Source organism: Narcine bancroftii, chromosome 4, assembly GCF_036971445.1.
Source record: "Narcine bancroftii isolate sNarBan1 chromosome 4, sNarBan1.hap1, whole genome shotgun sequence".
Lineage (NCBI taxonomy): Eukaryota > Metazoa > Chordata > Chondrichthyes > Torpediniformes > Narcinidae > Narcine > Narcine bancroftii.
The window spans coordinates 1,338,403-1,355,820 of NC_091472.1; positions in this window are offsets into that span (position 1 = coordinate 1,338,403).

Genomic DNA, 17,418 nt, shown 5'->3' on the forward strand with positions numbered 1-17,418 from the left:
GAGGGAACGGATGGAGTGTAGGGCACGAGTGAGCACATCCTGCCAATGAGAGGTGGGGAGATCTTTGGACCAGAAGGCAAGTGTAACCACTTTCCAGATGGTGGCATTCTCTCTTTTGACTTGCCCATTACCGTGGGTTATAGCTGGTGGTCCTGCTTGAAGCAATACGATGCTCCAGAAGGTACTGCCGCAGCTCCACGTTCATAAACAAGGACCCCCCTGTCACTGTGGATGTAACTGGGGTACCCGAAGATGGCGAAGATGCAGTGCAGGCCCTGTAACTGAGGAGGCAATGATGTCTGTGCAGGGCACGGCGAACAGGAAGCGGGACTACTTGTTGATGGCCGTAAGGATGTAGGTGTTACGGTTGGTCGATGGTAAGGGCCCCTTGAAGTCTATGCTGAGATGCTCAAAGGGGCGGGTGGCTTTGATGACATGGGTGTTTTCCGGACAGAAGAAGTGGGGCTTGGACTCAGCACACACTGGGCAGGCTCAGGTCATGGAGTGAATCTCCTCGACTGTGTAGGGCAGGCTGCGATCTTTGACAAAGTGCGCGAATCTGGATGACACAGCTCCTCGTGGAGTTTCTGCAGTTTGTCCAGTTGCATGTTGGCGCAAGTCCCCCTGGAGAGTGCATCTGGCGGATCACTGAGGTTACCTGGCCGATACAGCATGTCATAATTAAAGGTGGAGAGCTCGATTCTCCACCTGGTGATTTTGTCATGATCTTACCACGTTGGTTATTGCTAAACATGAAGGAGACCGCGCATTGGTCAGTCAGCAATGTAAAGCGCCTGCCAGTGAGGTAGTGTCTCCAACGACGTACTGGTTCGACTATGGCCTGGGCCTCCTCGACAGAGGAGTGTCGGCTCTCAAGACCCTGGAGGGTTCTGGAGAAGAAGGCTACCGGCCGTCCGGCCTGGTTCAAAGTGGCTGCCAGTGCAAAGTCAGACGCATCTCTTTCGACTTGGAACGGAATGGACATGTCGATGGCATGCAGCGTTGCAGCGGTGATGTCCGATTTGATGCGGTCGAAGGCCGCTCTGGCTTCGGTTGACGGTGGAAGGAGGTGGTCTTGATGAGTGGCCGTGCCTTGTTGGCATAGTGTGGAACCCATTGGACATAGTAAGAGAAAAAACCCAGGCAGCCTCTGAGAGCCTTTTGGGTGTGCGGGGTGGGGGGGAGGGGGGAAAGTCCATGAGGGGACATATGCAGTCAGGGTCCGGCATGATCACCTCATTCACCACACAACCCAGAATTGTGAGCCGAGTGGTCCGGAAGACACACTTGTTGAAATTGTAGGTCAAGTTCAGGCAAGTTGCAGTCTGAAAAAATTTCTCAAGGTTGACATCATGATCCTCCGTGTCATGGATGCAGATGGTGACATTGTCCAGATACGGGAAAGTAGCAGTCAGCCTGTTTTGGTCCTCCATCCAGTCCATTTCCCAGTGGAAGACCGCGGCGCCATTTGTGACCCCAAAGGGTACCCTGAGGAATTGCTACAGCTGCCCCTTCGCTTCGAAGGCCGTGAAAGGTCGGTCCTCTTGGCGGATCAGGATCTGATGACAGGCCGAATGTAAGTCAATGGTGGAAAATGCATGGTATTGGGTGATCTGATTCACCACATCCGTGATCCATGGAAGGGGGTATGCATCCAGAAGCGTGAAGCAGTTGATTGTCTGGCTGTAGTCAACCACCATCCGCAGCTTCTCCCCATTTTTAACAACCACCACCTGGGACCTCCATGGACTTGAGCTAGATTCGATAATGCCCTCATCCAGCAGTCTGCGCACCTCGCTTGTGATAAATTTCCTGTGTTCATAACTATATTGCCGGCTTTTGGTGGCCACAGGCTTCCAGCCAGGGGTGAGATTTGCGAAAAGTGCTGGTGGAGCAACTCGGAGTGTGGAGAGACTACAGGCCGCGGGGGCAGGTGGCTCGGGCTGCCACTGGCATGTTTCCGGGGTGGAGTGGTTACAGACAGAGAGTGGAGCATGAGGCCCCCCAAAGTGCAGGAAAATGGTTTGAAACTGGCACTGAAAATCCAGTCCCAGCAGAGCAGGGGCGCACAATTGGGGAAGGACTAATAGTTTGAAGTCTGTGAACGTGATGCCCTGGACTTTCAGGGTCGCCACGCAGTACCCCTTTACCCCAGTCGAGAACGATCTGGTCGCCAATGAAATTCTCTGTGCAGTGGGGAGAATGGCCAGTCTGCAACGGTGGGACAGGTCTGGGCGGATAAAACTGTCAGTTGACCCTGAGTCAAATAAGCAATCGGTATAGTGTCCATGCAATTTAATCTGTTCCATTGCTTTTGTGAGGGGTTGGGGAAAGTCCTGGTTGAGGGTTATTGATGCAGAGACTTGTAATGTAGACAGTGGAGTCATGAATGATGACGTCACGCAAAAATTTGGGCTGAAAAAAGTGTCGGGGAGTTGGTGTTGCTGCCTGCAGCCAAAGGTAAGTGTTGGGGGTCGCTGCTTGCCGTCGGCAGTGGGGCAGTCAGTGGTGGCGGGTCCCTGGTCAGCAGCGTCGGGTCCCCAGTTGGCAGCGTCAGTGGGTGCTGGGTCAGCAGCGTTGATGTGTCCCCAGTCGGCAGCGGTGGTGGTGGCGGGTCTATGGTCGGCAGTGACAGGTCCATGGTCGGCAGCGGCAGGTCCATGGTCGGCAGCGGTGGTTCCGTGGTTGGCAGCGGTGGGTGCCTGGTCGGCAGCGGTGGGTCCCTGGTTGGCAGCAGCGGATCCCCAGTTGGCTGCGGTGGCAGGTCCCTGGTCGGCGGCAGCGGCAGGTGTTGAGGTTGGGGCTTGGGCCTGGTCGGACGTTGCTTCGTGAAGTAGGATGTACGTCATTGCTGTGAGGGTGGTTTGTTACTTCCATGTTTGGTGTCTTCCCCATGACGTCAGGCGCTGCTGTGCGGTGGAATCCTCCATCTCATTGGACGAGAACTCTGAGGAAGAAGTGTTTGAAATGGAGAGTGGCGATTTGGCTTCACAGGAGGCACTATGTTTGATGGTAGCCATTTTGGAGCGACAGGCACTTTAAGACACTTCTGGCACCTGGCTTTTCTCGCCAGGCACTGGGACCTGCTGTGCTTGTTCCTCCCACAGAAATAACACTTTGGGGTTGCACCGGGCAGTGTAGTGGTAGTAGTAGGGTAAAGGAGGGCATCCTACTCACATCAGAGTGTGGGGTCCAGCCCCAAGAGTACATGTCCATTCTTAAGACCGCAGCTTTCATCGTCTCTGCGATCCGGATCACATTCTCTAGGTTTTCTCCCCCTTGTTCTAGCAGGCGCTGCCTCACCTCATTCGATCGAACCCCAGCTACATAGGCATCCCAAATGAGATCGTCTCTGGTCTCCACAACAGTTCTGTCCCTGCCTATTGCCCTTAGTGCCTGACTGTAAGCTTTACAGGACTCATCGGGCTGTTGCCTCCTTGTAACAAGTTTGTACCGAGCATAGACCCTGTTCACTGGTCGCTCGTAGAACCTTTTTGCACCTTCATGGCTGCAGCATAAGTGGTCGCATTCTGGACACTCTGGTAGACTCTTGGGAACACCATAGTCATCATTATTAGTAGTCGATGGTTGTCCTCTATCACGGCAGGATCAGAGAGCTGTAAATATGTTTTGAAGCATCTCACCCAGTGCTTAAAGTATTTCGAGGCTGTAGCTGACTGTGGGTCAATGTCGAGGCGTTCCAGACGTAGCATGTACTCCATCCCTTCAAAATATTTTAGTTAATAAAATTGTAGAACGCGTCGAAAGAACCAAAGACTTGTTGATCCAAACCAAGGCTTTTATTAACTAAAAGACTGGAGCATGTCACAAGTAGGTTGACCAGTCTAGAATGACCTGGTCTGGCTAGGAGCAATCCTGTAAGACCTGCCAGTAGGTGTGGCTACACTCTAAGCCAATCACAGTCATCCTACACTACCATCTGAAAATATGTACATATACACATTGGTGATAGAATCTGTACTATCACAGGATGGTACCTTCCCTCCTTCATTGAGTGAGGAAATGTATCTTGACTTGGCTGCCCAATAGTATTTTTTGAAGTCTGGCATTTGTAGTCCACCCAGACTGTAATCCCAGGTCAATTTCTCCATAGAGATCCTGGCTACTTTATCATTCCATAAAAATGCTCTCAAACGTGAGAGCAAGCTTTGGAAAAATCTCCGGGGTGACACCATAGGCAGTGTCTGGAAGAAATACTGAAGTCTTGGCAACACATTCATTTTAATCCAGTTGACCCTGTCCACTAGCGTTTTGGGCAAGGACATTCACCTGTTCAGGACTGCCTTGATTTTTCCCAGCAAAGGGGTGGTTGTTTAACTTGTATAAATTATTATCTATTCTGACTCCTAAGTATTTAGTCCCATTTTGTGATGTTATGAGCCCAAAGAACCCCAAAACCCAGCAGCAATCGATATTCATCGTCAAATGGCTATTTAAACAAAAGTTGCTTTTAATTATCTTTAAACATGAAAACTATTGACTTAACTAATCCAACTTAACCCCCTTCTAATTCTAAATGCACGTGTATGTAATGTGTGTGTAAGTTCAGAAAAGTTCTTTGGTTCACAGTCCAATCTCACCTCACTCCTTCAAGTTCACTGGTTCCAGGCAATTCTTATACTGTGCACAGAATTTAACATTTATAAAGTTCACCAGGCTTTGGTGCTTGAAAGGTAAATGGTTACTGCTCAGGAAGGTTTGTGTCAGTTTTCAGAGAGAGATTTGTTGTTCGTTGGACATCCACAAAATTATTCCTTATTAACAGCCATGTCAGTGTCTTGCCAAAGAAACCTTCCACTTCAGGGTTCTCCAGATGATAACCTCTTCCTTTCAGGTCACCACAGAGTTCCTTTCTGTTTCCCTTATTCCAAGTGAAACATTAGACAGCCAGTCCTCTCTTGCATGAACCACAAGGGCTTTGACCAGGCTGAACCAGGCACTCGCAACCTGTCTTCCAAATGGGGTTTTTCCACAAGCTTGCCAACTTGTCCTGTTCCAGTCCCAGCTGCTGCTGACAGTAAAACCGCAGAACTGATCTTTGTGTGTGTGTGTGTGGGTCTCTCTGTCTCTCTCACACACAAATTCTGTTTTACTCTCTCTGCTTGCAAAATCACATGACCCTCCTAGAACAGCAAGTTCCACTCCAGGCAGAATGCGGCTCCAACAGGTAATTTCATCTGTTGCCTTTTTGTAAACAACAATCCATTAGTAAAATCTCTTGGGCACTCTTCAAAGCTTTTGCAAGGGCTCAGGGCCGACATGTCCAGCAGAGCTCCAGTATTTTAAATAAAATCTGTTTTAAAGTGTTTGTATGTAACCTACACAAAAAAACCTGCCCCAATTTATCTCCCAAAAACATATCTATATACTCTGTCAGAGTGGCCACTTTATTTTTCTCTTGACATTTATTATAGTTCCCCATCGTAAGTGGCATAATTTCACTCTTATCCCAATTGATCTTATACCCAGAGATCTCTCCATAGTCCTCCAGTGCTCTCTGGATAATGATGTTACTGGGTCTGTCAGATATATCAACACATCATCAGTAAATAGACGGATCTTGTGTTCTTCCTGGCTTTTAATGTCTGGATTCTGGCGAATGTTCCATAGCCAGTATGAAAAGAGCTGGAGATAGTGGCACCCCTGTCTACAAGACCTTGTCAGTGAGAAGGCTGGAGAAATTTGTCCACTGGTTACAACTTACCAGTGTGTGATATAGCACCCCTATCCAATTTATTAAAGATAGGCCTAACCTCAAGTTTTCCAGCACTTTGAATAATAAATCCCATTCCAGTCTGTCAAATGCCTTTTCTACATCCAGAACCATGGCTAGACCCCTCTCATTTCTAGTTTGTGTCAAATGCATTATACTCAACAGTCTGCCAATGTTACCTGTTGCCCATCTTTTTTTGCACAAAGCCCACTTGATCTTTGTTTATTAGTTTTGGCAAATACTTTGCCCATCTATTTGCCAGGCCTTTGGCTATTATCTTGTAGTTTGTATTTAATAATGAAATAGGCCTAGAGGAAGATGGCAATAGTGGATCTTTGTCTTTCTTTAAGATTGTCATAATAATTTCTGTTGAAAAAGATTCCAGGAGTGTATGGGTCTCCATTGCCTGGCCTACCACCTCCATCTAGAGAAGGATTGTAGTGGCAGCTAAACGGAGTCAGCAAAAACGAGACCAGTAGTCAGTGGGCTCGTTTGCACTCCAGTTGTTTATTGAAGCTTCCCACGCTGCACCTTATAAGGCCACGGGTAAGTCCCACCCTCACACTAGAAATGGCGTCATGACACTGTCCAGTGTGCATACGGACCCAACCCGGCCAGTGGAAAAGATGACCTTGGTGGCACCATCTTGACACAGCTGCTCCTCTGCTGCGACTGTAACAGGCAATAATGTGCAAAGCCTCCGAGTCCTGGGTTGGTTTTGCCTTTGGGGCCTGCCCCTACACTTGGTTGGCTGTAGGGCAACCAGGTGGCCGAGGTCGAGATGTGTGGGCTTCAGGCAGTGTCTTGGGTAAACTTATACCTCATTTTGATTGTTTTAGATTGGTCACAGTGTTTGAGCTACCAAAAGAAAATAGACACACACACACCAAGAGCAGTTCAATTTATACAAGGCTTTATTACTAAATCTAAAGCTGAATTCACACTACAATATGCAAGCCCTTCCCAATTATACTTATCAACGCCTGGACTGGTCCCAACTGCTGAAGCGAGGCAATGGCTGCACACTTGTATAGGTTGTCGGGGCGCCAGTAGCAGCTTCTCTACCTCCCTTGACCGGGACGTTAGCTGGACTCTTGAAGTTCTTCTTGCTGAGAGATGTTGCCACCACTTGGAGAGTCTCAACTTCAGCAGTGGAACCATGGCTTATATTACCCAAAAGTTGTTTACTTCAGATCTTATCTCTTTGAACAAATGATTTAATTATCTTCCAAGGTCTCCTGACAAGTCTGCGACCAACAAAAGAAAACTGCATCTCTGGGCCTCATGGTGGAAGTTGGATATTGTCTTCTGATTCAACTTCATCCTGAGCCCCATGGTGGAATTTAGCTGTGTCTACTTAAATATGCATCCTGGCCCTCATGGTGTAAATTAGATTATGTATGTTGATTCTTAAAAAAACAAACAGGTTCTCAGCCTTGCAGCTGCAGAAAAAAAAACAGTTTAAGTCTTCCATTGCAGGCAGTCAGCTGTAAAGGGTTCCTCCCTGCCCCCAGTGTCTAATGTGAACACGTTGCTGTTGCTGTGGACCACCTTGTAGGAACCTTTGTATGGTCACTGGAGGGGTGGGGGAGTGTGCACCTTGGCGAATGAACAGATAGTCTGTTGTCTTTAAGTCTGCGGGCACCAAGGTGGGGTGGTGTCTGTGGTGGGAGGGAAGACGTGGTGCAAGGGAGCCCAACCTATCCTTCAGTTTTTGCAGTGCAGCCCTTTCTGTGCCCTTGGTGGCGGAAAGGAATTCTCTGGGGAGGTTAAAGGGTGCTTCGTGCACCAACTTGGACAAGGAAGCCTGGAGGTCCTCCTTGGGTGCTGTCCATGTATCCAGGAGCACCCAGGGGAGCTTGTCCACCCAATTGGGTCTGGTCAGGCGCACCATAAGCTCTGATTTAAAAAGAAAATATGAAGTTTACAAAATATAACAAAAAATACAAGATACAAATACAGATATATAAAAAAGGAAGAAAAATATAAAATATAATGGTAGTAATGATAATGTCCCCCACCCCTCCCTCCCTCTACTAACTACATCAACTTAACTTCCTCCCCCACCTCTCACATTTAAAATTAGTTCATCATTGTGTCAACTCTTTACACAAGATCGATAACCGTACAATCCAAATATAAGCTTCACATTTTAATAAAGAAGAATAATTATTTTGCAAATTGTAAGTTATTTTTCCCAAATATAAACATGATTGCAGTTCACTATGGCCATCTTTGTATATTCAATTCCACATCATTTTTCCAAGTTATCGCTATACATTTTCTTGCATCCGCTAACCCTAACCGCAAAAATGCCAATTGCGGCTTATCAACCAATCCCAAAGTAACAGCATTCATATAACCCCATAAACACATCATTGGATCCATTTGCAAATCGATTGTAAATAAATCTCTCCAAAATGTAATAATTTTCCCCCTCCCCAAAATTTAACTCTCTTATGTCCATACACAATGCACAAAAGTACCTGTCTTTTCTCCACATCTAAAACACAAGTCTGTTGGACTAAATCCATATTTCTTCAACTTCTCAGGAGTCAAATATAACTGATGAATAAAATTATAATTAAACCATACTATATCTCACATTAATTAATTTTGTAACACTATCAATACACATATTTGACCATTCCTCCCAAGATAATTCAATATCTAAATCTTTCTCCCATTTCTCTTTTGTCCTATATAACCCAACTTTATCCATCTTTTCTTGCAATAACCTATACATATCTGATATAAATCCTTTTGTTTCCTTGCCAACCATTAAAATCTCAAACTTAGATTGACTTGGTAAAATTAAATCCTTACCAAATTGTATTTGCAAAAAATCTTGAACTTGATAATAAACAAAAATAGAATTTTCAGAAATACCAAATTTCTCATGTAATCTATTAAATGTAGAAAATTTACCCCCCTCAAAACAATCTTGTATAATACTAATTCATTTCCGTTTCCAATTTTTCAAATAAGGATTATTTAAAGAAAACGGAATTAATTTATTCTGATACAACAGTAATTTAATCAAAAATTTCCCTTGAGAACTTATACCAAATATCCAGTATTTGTCTTAATACTGGTAAATTATATATTTGTAACAATAAGGGATTCCATTTATAAATAAATTGACTCATTTCTTTTTCAAAAATTTGATCCAATTTGACTTTAGGCTACTGGTAAATTATATATTTGTAACAAGGGATTCCATTTATAAATAAATTGACTCATTTCTTTTTCAAAAATTTGATCCAATTTGACTTTAGCCCAGACCAGTGATTGTTGAACATCATTAACATTAATGAATTTCAACTGTGCCGCTTCATAATAATTTTGAAAATGTGGTAATTGAAGTCCTTCCTATTCATACCGCCACATTAATTTATGCATAGAGACCCCAGATAGTTTACCCTTCCATAAAAATAATCAAATTACTTTATTTAATTCTTTAAATTTTTCTTTGGAATCACACATGGAATAGATTGAAAAAGATATTGTATATGAGCATAAATATTAATTTTTATACAATTTAGTCACCCAATTAAAGTTAATGGCAAATCTTTCCATTTCTGTAAATCAATTTTAATCTTATTCCACAAAGGTATATAATTCAAAATATATAACTCTTGATATTTATTAACTCTAACTCCTAAATATTTAATCTTATCAGACCATTTAAATTTAGTAATCTGTCTACAATTTAAATAATCCTCATTTGATATCGACAATATTTCACTCTTCTCCCAGTTAACCTTATAACCTGACAATATGCCATATTGATGTAATAAATTTTGCAGCACCCTTGTGGATTATTTAGGATGTGTTAGATATATTAAAACATCATCAGGAAACAAATTAATCTTATATTCTTGTTCACCTACTTTCATACCTTTAATATCCAAATTTTGCCTAACAGCTTGAGCTAAAGGTTCTATTACCAATGCAAACAATGCTGGTGAAAGAAGACAGCCTTGCCTAGTTGATCAAGATAATGTAAAGGCTGATAAAATCAGACTATTCATCATTATTTGTGCTGTAGGGTTAGTATATAACGCTTTAACCCAAGTAGTAAAGAATGGTCCAAATTGAAATTAAATAAAAATTTCCACTCAACCCTATCAAAAGCCTTTTCCGCATCCAACACCACTATCATTATCTTGTTGTCTAGCAGCATTAATTATAGAAATCAATTTAGTGACATAATCAATTGAATATTGACCTTTTATAAATCCAGCTTCGCCAACATGTACTAATTTTGGCAAATAATTAGCCAATGAATTAACTAATACTTTTGCAACAATTTTATAATCTACATTTAATAATGATATTGCTTGATAAGACACTTTTAATGGATCTCTATCTTTCTTTGGAATAATAGTAATCAACGTCCTCAAAAATGATTCTGAAATTGAACCCATCTCAGTTCCCTGCTTCAAAACTTCCATATAAACCGAAAACAACAAATCATTAAATTCTTTATAAAATTCTACTGTAAACCCATTTTCACCCAGGGACTTCCCTTCCGACATTGATTGCAATGCTTCCTTTAATTCCAATTCCATAAAAGGACAATCTAAATCATTAATATCCTTCCCAGTCAATGATGGCAAATTTAAATTAGCCAAGAAGAAATCAATTTGCTCAGTATTTTGCCTACTTTCAGATGTATAAAGTTCATTATAAAATCTAAAATATTCCTCATTAATTTCCTGAGGTTGAAAAGTAATCTCTGAATGTTTCCTAAGTGCATTAATTGTTCTTGATGCTTGTTCTGCTTTTAATTGCTAAAACCTTCTGTGCTCTTTCACCTAACTCATAATAATGCTCTTTCGATCTTTGAATCATTTTTTCATTTTTAAAAAAACTTTATTTAATATTTTCCAAACAAAAACTTTTACAAAATCCATAATATAAAAATTAGAACTACAAGTATCCCCCCTCCCCCCCTCAACCAACCCCACAGGAAAAGAATTAAAGAAAATATTTATCACAGTCTAAGATATTAATAAATTCATACATTTCAAATAAGGTGACCACTTCTTAACAAAAAAATCATAATTATCATGTAAATTATATTTAATTTTTTCCATGTAAATGCAGAACCTCAACTCATTAGGGCAACAATTTACATTTGTCTCAACTTCGTCTTTCCAAGAAATCGCAACACATTTATGCACTACCCCCAATGCTAAATGCTGAAATGCTCTCTGAAACATATCTAACCCCAAGTCCATAAATGGAACAATATAACCCAACAAATAAATTTTGGAATCTAATAAAAATTGAATCTTAAACAAAAATTGAAGAAAATCCCTGATTTTTACCAAAAGGATTGAACTTTATCATAAAGCCAGAGTGTAAAAAAGTTCCAACACATGATCCACATCTAAAACACCACTCTGAATTACTAAATCCATATTTTCTCAATTTCTCAGGGGTTAAATATAATTGATGCAAAAAAATTATAACTAATCATACTGTATCTTTAATTAAACAATTTATTCACACCCTCAAAACACATCATTTTCCAGTCGGCCTGATCGATATCACAAGTTAAATCATTTTCCCATTTAATCCTGGATTTATCTATATTTATCTTATCCATAGTATCTTGTAACAACGCATACATCTCCAAAATAAAACCCTTATCTGAAAAATGAGAAATCATAAATTCAAATTTTGTTAACTTGGGAATTTTCATTTCTCTTCCAAAATTTTCTTTCACTAATGCTCTAATTTGATAATAAACAAAGAATTCACTGAAATTCCAAATTTCTCTCTAAGTTGGTTAAATGATAAAAATTTACCCTCTTCAAAACAATCCTGTAATAACTTTATCCCTTTAATCTGCCAATTTCTTAAAAATCTATTATTCCATGTAAAAGGAATTAATTTATTTTGATATATTGGAGCCTGAACTGATATTTTACCTTTTGAGCCTATCAATAAATTCCTTTTAGTCCAAATCCCAAATAATTGTTTCATTAAATTATGTACATTATGTCTTTGTAGTAAAACAGAATTCCATTTAAATACAAATTGATGTGGACAGGATTCCAATATACCAGCCAATTCTACCTTGGCCCAACTAGGGGGACTTGAAACATCTAACATATGATTAATAAATCTTAATTGAGCTGCCTCATAATAATTTTGAAAATGGGGTAATTGCAAACCTCCCAAAGCGTACTTCCAAGTCAATTTATGCATCACTACTCCTGCTAGTTTTCCCTTCCTTAAAAATTCTCGGACTACTTTATTTAAGTCTTGAAAAAAAGACTTTGAAAGTAAACAAGGAATCAATTGAAAGATATTGGTTTTTTGGAAAGATATTAATCTTAATACAGTTTACTCGACCTATTAATGACAAAGATAAATCCTTCCATTTAATCAAATCAACTTTGATCTTTCTCATTAATGGCTTGTAGTTTAAATTATACAATGATTGAATATTTACATCAATCATTATCCCTAAATACTTAATTTTATTGGTCCAACAAAGTTCAGTAATTTGTCTACACTGGTCGTAATTTCCTTCAGAAATTGGTAATATTTTACTTTTATCCTAATTCACTTCATATCCTGATAATTTTCATATTGTTCTAAACATTCTTGCAAGTAAATTAAAGATCATTCTGGATTAGTTAAATATATCAAAACATCATCCACAAATAAATTAATCTTATATTCCTCATCTGTCAACTTTATACCTCTAATATTTGCATTTTGTCTAATAGCCTGAACTAATGGTTCGATGACAAATGCAAATAGAGCTGGTGACAGAGGACAACCTTGATGAGTTAAAGAAAGAAGAGGTTTGACCATTTGTCGCCACCCTAGCTACAGGATTATTATATAATGCCTTCACCCAACCAATAAAAAAGGGTCCAAACTTATATTTCTCCAACACTTTAAATAAAAAATTCCATTTGACCCCATCAAAAGCTTTTTCAGCATCTAATGCAACTACCATTGGTAGGTTAGGTTGCTGTCGTGAAGCGTTGATCAGTGAAATCACTCTAAGAATATTATCAGAAGCATACCTATTTTTAATAAAACCAGCCTGATCAGCATGTACCAATTGTAGTAAATACTTAGCAAGTCTATTGGCCAATAATTTCACTATTATTTTATAATCCACATTCAATAAAGAAATTGGCCGATATGAAGCTACTTTCAAAGGGTCTTTATCTTTTTTTGGTGTAACTGTTATTATTGCACTTAAACATGAATCTGGTAAGGCTTGTTCTTGAGTTACCAGATGAAGAACGTCCATAAATAAAGAGGACAGATCATCATAAAAACTTTATAAAATTCAATAGTGAACCCATCATCTCCTGGAGATTTCCCATTAGACATTTGTTGAATAACATCCTTTATTTCTAAATCTGTAAAAGGAGAATCTAATTTCCTCACATCATCTTCCCCTAATATTGGCAAATTTAATTCTGACAAAAAAATTCAATAGAACCATCTTCTCGAACTCCCTCAGAAGCATATAATTTCTGATAAAATGATAAAAATTGGTCATTGATTTCCTGAATCATTTTTTCATATTATATGATTGCAATATATTAAATCATAATTTTAATTTAGATAAATGGATCTTATTCTCTTCAGTAGAATTCTTCTGAAATTCTTTCTCTAACTTTTCAATTTATTTTTCCAAATTTTGACTTTCAATCAAATATTGTTTTTTTAATTCTTGCTGTATAACTAATGATCTGACCTCTCAAATATGCCTTGAAAACATCCCATAAAACAAATTTACTTTGAACTGAATCCTGATTTGTTTGTAAATAAAACATAGTTTGTTCCCTAATATATTTAATAAATTCAGGTCTTTTTAATAACATCTCATTAAATCTCCAACGATAATTATTTACTGCCTTCTCAGTGCCCAAACAAGAAGCGAACAACAGCGAATGGTCAGACAAAATTCTGCTTTTAGACTCTGCTTGCATAAATCTACCTTGCAATTGAGTTGAAACTAAAAATAAATCAATTCTAGAAAATGAATTATGCCATGCAGAATAAAAAGAATGATCTTTTTCAGTAGAGTTCAATTTTATCCATATTTCCATCAAATTTAAATCCTTCACTACCTCAATAATTCTCTTTGCCATTTTAGTTCTCTTTAAAGTCTTTGGAGATTTATCCAACAATTAAAGTCCTCTCCTACTAAAATAATTCCATTCGATTGGTTCAAATTTTAATAAGTATCTGTAATAAATACTTCATTTATTCTTTACCAGATAATAAGCTGAATTTTGATTTTTCCAAGAAACACAAAAATTCCCCTCCTCCCCCCCCAAACTGCTAAGTAGTAACCCCCCCCCCCCCCGTTGACTGGGTGTGGTCGATACTACTAGTGGCAGATGACCTTGAATTCAGTGGGTCATCTGCCTCTCCCCTGCAAGATTTCTAAACAAAAATCATAAACTTATTGTCCAGTCTGCTTTATAATGTCTTCGGCCTCATCGATCAGCTGTAACATCTCCATCTTCTGCAGTTCACTCCCTCTTCCATTCTTGACTTTAGGAACGTTGATGCTGGTTTCTTGGAAAAATCAAAACTCAGCTTATTATCTGGTAAAGAATTAGCAAAAGTTAAGGCATCTTGAGCTTTCTCAAAGAATTGAAATTGAGATGGGCCATAAAACACTTTCAGAACAGCAGGATATCTAAATGTCGACCTGTAACCCTTCTTCCACAACACCGTCTTAACTTGATTAAACTCCTTACGTTGCTGTATAACCTCCTGACTTAAATCCATGTAAAAGAAAACTCTACTACCTTGAACCATTATTGGATTCTGATCAATTCAGGCTTTCTGGACAGCAAGACACAAAATCATCTCCCGATCTTGATATCTTAGACACCTAATTAAAACTGCTCTTGGAGGTTGTCCTGGAAAAGGTTTTCTTCTTTTTTTTTTTTTTTTTAAATTTTTTTATTTTTCACACCATAAATCACATTAGCCATGATATACACTATTTCTTTTCACACATATACAGTGACTTTTTCTCCCCCCCCCCTTTCCTCCCAAACCACCCCCCCACCCCCCCCTCTCATCCATTTTAGGTATACAATCTAGGTTGCATTAAGCCAGTCAGACAATGTTGTCATTCAACAAAATTACACCAGAAATTCTACTGAGTCCATTCTTTTCTTTCCTTCTCCTTCCATCAACTTAGGTAATGTTTGTCCCCGGTAGGTTTTCGCTATTGTATTTAATGTAAGGCTCCTATACTTGTTCGAATATTTCAATGTTATTTCTTAACCAATATGTTATTTTTTCTAATGGAATACATTTATTCATTTAAATTTGGTAGTTTCTTCCTTTTAATTTGGTTATGTATTCCATTAATATTTAAAGACATATAGTTCAGCGTAGCCCTTTTATATTTTGTTTATCTTCTCTTTCCGTTTTTCCATCATTACCTTTCCTCCTTTTCCATTTCTGTTTTCTTATTTTCAACTCTTTATAAGACAACATTCCTACAACATCTAACATTTTCCTTATTCTCCTATTTCTATCTTATTTATCCCCAATCTCCCCTTCACCTCCTGAGTTGTCCTTTATCCCTTGTCGGACAACCACATCTCCCCTCTCCATTTGGATTTGCGAATCCACTCGCAAGCGTCAACTGATTTTGCAGTGACCGCTATTTCCCCCCACCCCGCCTCCCCCAGAAAAGATTTCACTTTTCATATGTCACAAAGGTCCCTCTTTTAATTCCCTCCTTATTCTCTCTATTCCATTACCTTCCCTTATTAATTCTTGTCTATACTATCCATATTTTCCTCTAAGTACAGATACATTCATGTATGCTCATTGTCTCTATTCACTCTTATACCTCTTTACCTGCATACATATCAATCGTGATCATTTTTACTCTCATTACCCGTCTTCATCCCTCAGTCTATTTTTGTCTTTACCCACATACATATCAGTCGTGATCATTTTAACTCTCATTACCCGTCTTCCTCCCTCAGTCTATTTTTGTAATTGTTCTGCAAATTTTCGTGCTTCTTCTGGATCCGCGAATAGTCTGTTTTGTTGTCCTGGAATAAATATTTTCAATACCGCTGGATGCTTTAGTATAAATTTATACCCTTTCTTCCATAAAATCGCCTTTGCTGTATTGAACTCTTTTCTCTTCTTTAGGAGTTCAAAACTTATATCTGGATAAATGAAGATTTTTTGCCCTTTATACTCCAGTGGTTTGTTGCCCTCTCTTACTTTTTCCATTGTCTTCTCCAGTACCTTTTCTCTTGTAGTATATCTTAGGAATTTTACTACAATAGATCTTGGTTTTTGTTGTGGTTGTGGTTTAGAGGCCAATACTCTATGTGCCCTTTCTATTTCCATTTCATGCTGTAGTTCTGGACATCCTAGGGTCTTAGGGATCCACTCTTTTATAAACTCCCTCATATTCTTGCCTTCTTCATCTTCCTTAAGGCCCACTATCTTTATGTTATTTCTTCTGTTATGGTTTTCCATTGTATCTATTTTTTGAGCTAGTAGTTCTTGTGTCTCTTTAGTTTTTTTATTAGATTTCTCCAATTTCTTTTTTAAGTCTTCTACCTCCATTTCTGCTGCTACTGCCCGCTCTTCCATCTTGTCCATTTTTTTTCCCATTTCTGTTAAGGTCATCTCCATTTTAATTATTTTCTCCTCTGTGTTGTTTATTCTTTTTCTTAAATCCTTAAATTCCTGTGTTTGCCATTCTTTAAATGATTCCATGTATCCTCTAATAAGAGCAAGTATATCCTTTACCTTGCCTCTCTTTTCTTCTTCTATTTCACCATACTCTTCCTCTTCTTCTTCCTCTGGGTTGACCATCTGTTGTTTCTTTGGTGCCCTTTCCTCCTCTTCTATCTTGTTTCTATTGTCTTCTGTGGTCTCTTCTTGCTGCAGGTGTTCTGCAGCTGTCGTTGCCGGCTGTGGAGATCGACTCCCCAGCTGGTCCCCCCTCCCGTCGGTGTGTTTTTTTTCATTCGCATCGCGCATGCGCGAAACTTCGCGCATGCGCGGTTGCGCACTTTTGTTCGGCTCTGCGAGCCATTTTTGTAGTCCATTATTTACCGACCTGAGGGAGCGGGTTTCTCTCTCCGCAGCGGGCCTCTTCGGACAGGTAAGGCCTTCACCTTTTCCCTCCTTTGTCTTCTCTTCCTCTCTTCTTACCGTTGCTTTCGACTTTTCTTTTTTTGTCGCCATCTTCTTTCCACCTTTATACTCACTTTTCTGTAACTTTTATTTCTGTGCCTTTGTGTTTTCTCTTGTTTTTCCCGACTTTTCTGGAGAGGGCTGGAGTTCACCGTCCGGCCACTACTCCATCGCGTGACTCCCGAAAAGGTTTTCTTCTTAACGTTCGATGAGCCCTGTCCAATTCCAATCCATCAGGAAACACTTCCACCCCTAAAATTTCTGGAATCCATTTATGAAAACATTTTGTTGGGTCTTGACCTTTAAAGTCTTCAGGAAGACTAACTATCTTTACATTATTCCTTCAACTTTGATTTTTCCAAAGAATTTTTTGCATAAACAATTTCTTTTGCATATCCCACCCAAATACTGATTCTTTAATGTGTGCCAACTTGCCTGCGAGAGCCTGCTACTACACAACGGGCCCAATGAGCATGCGCCCGACATCACGTTTCCGTGAA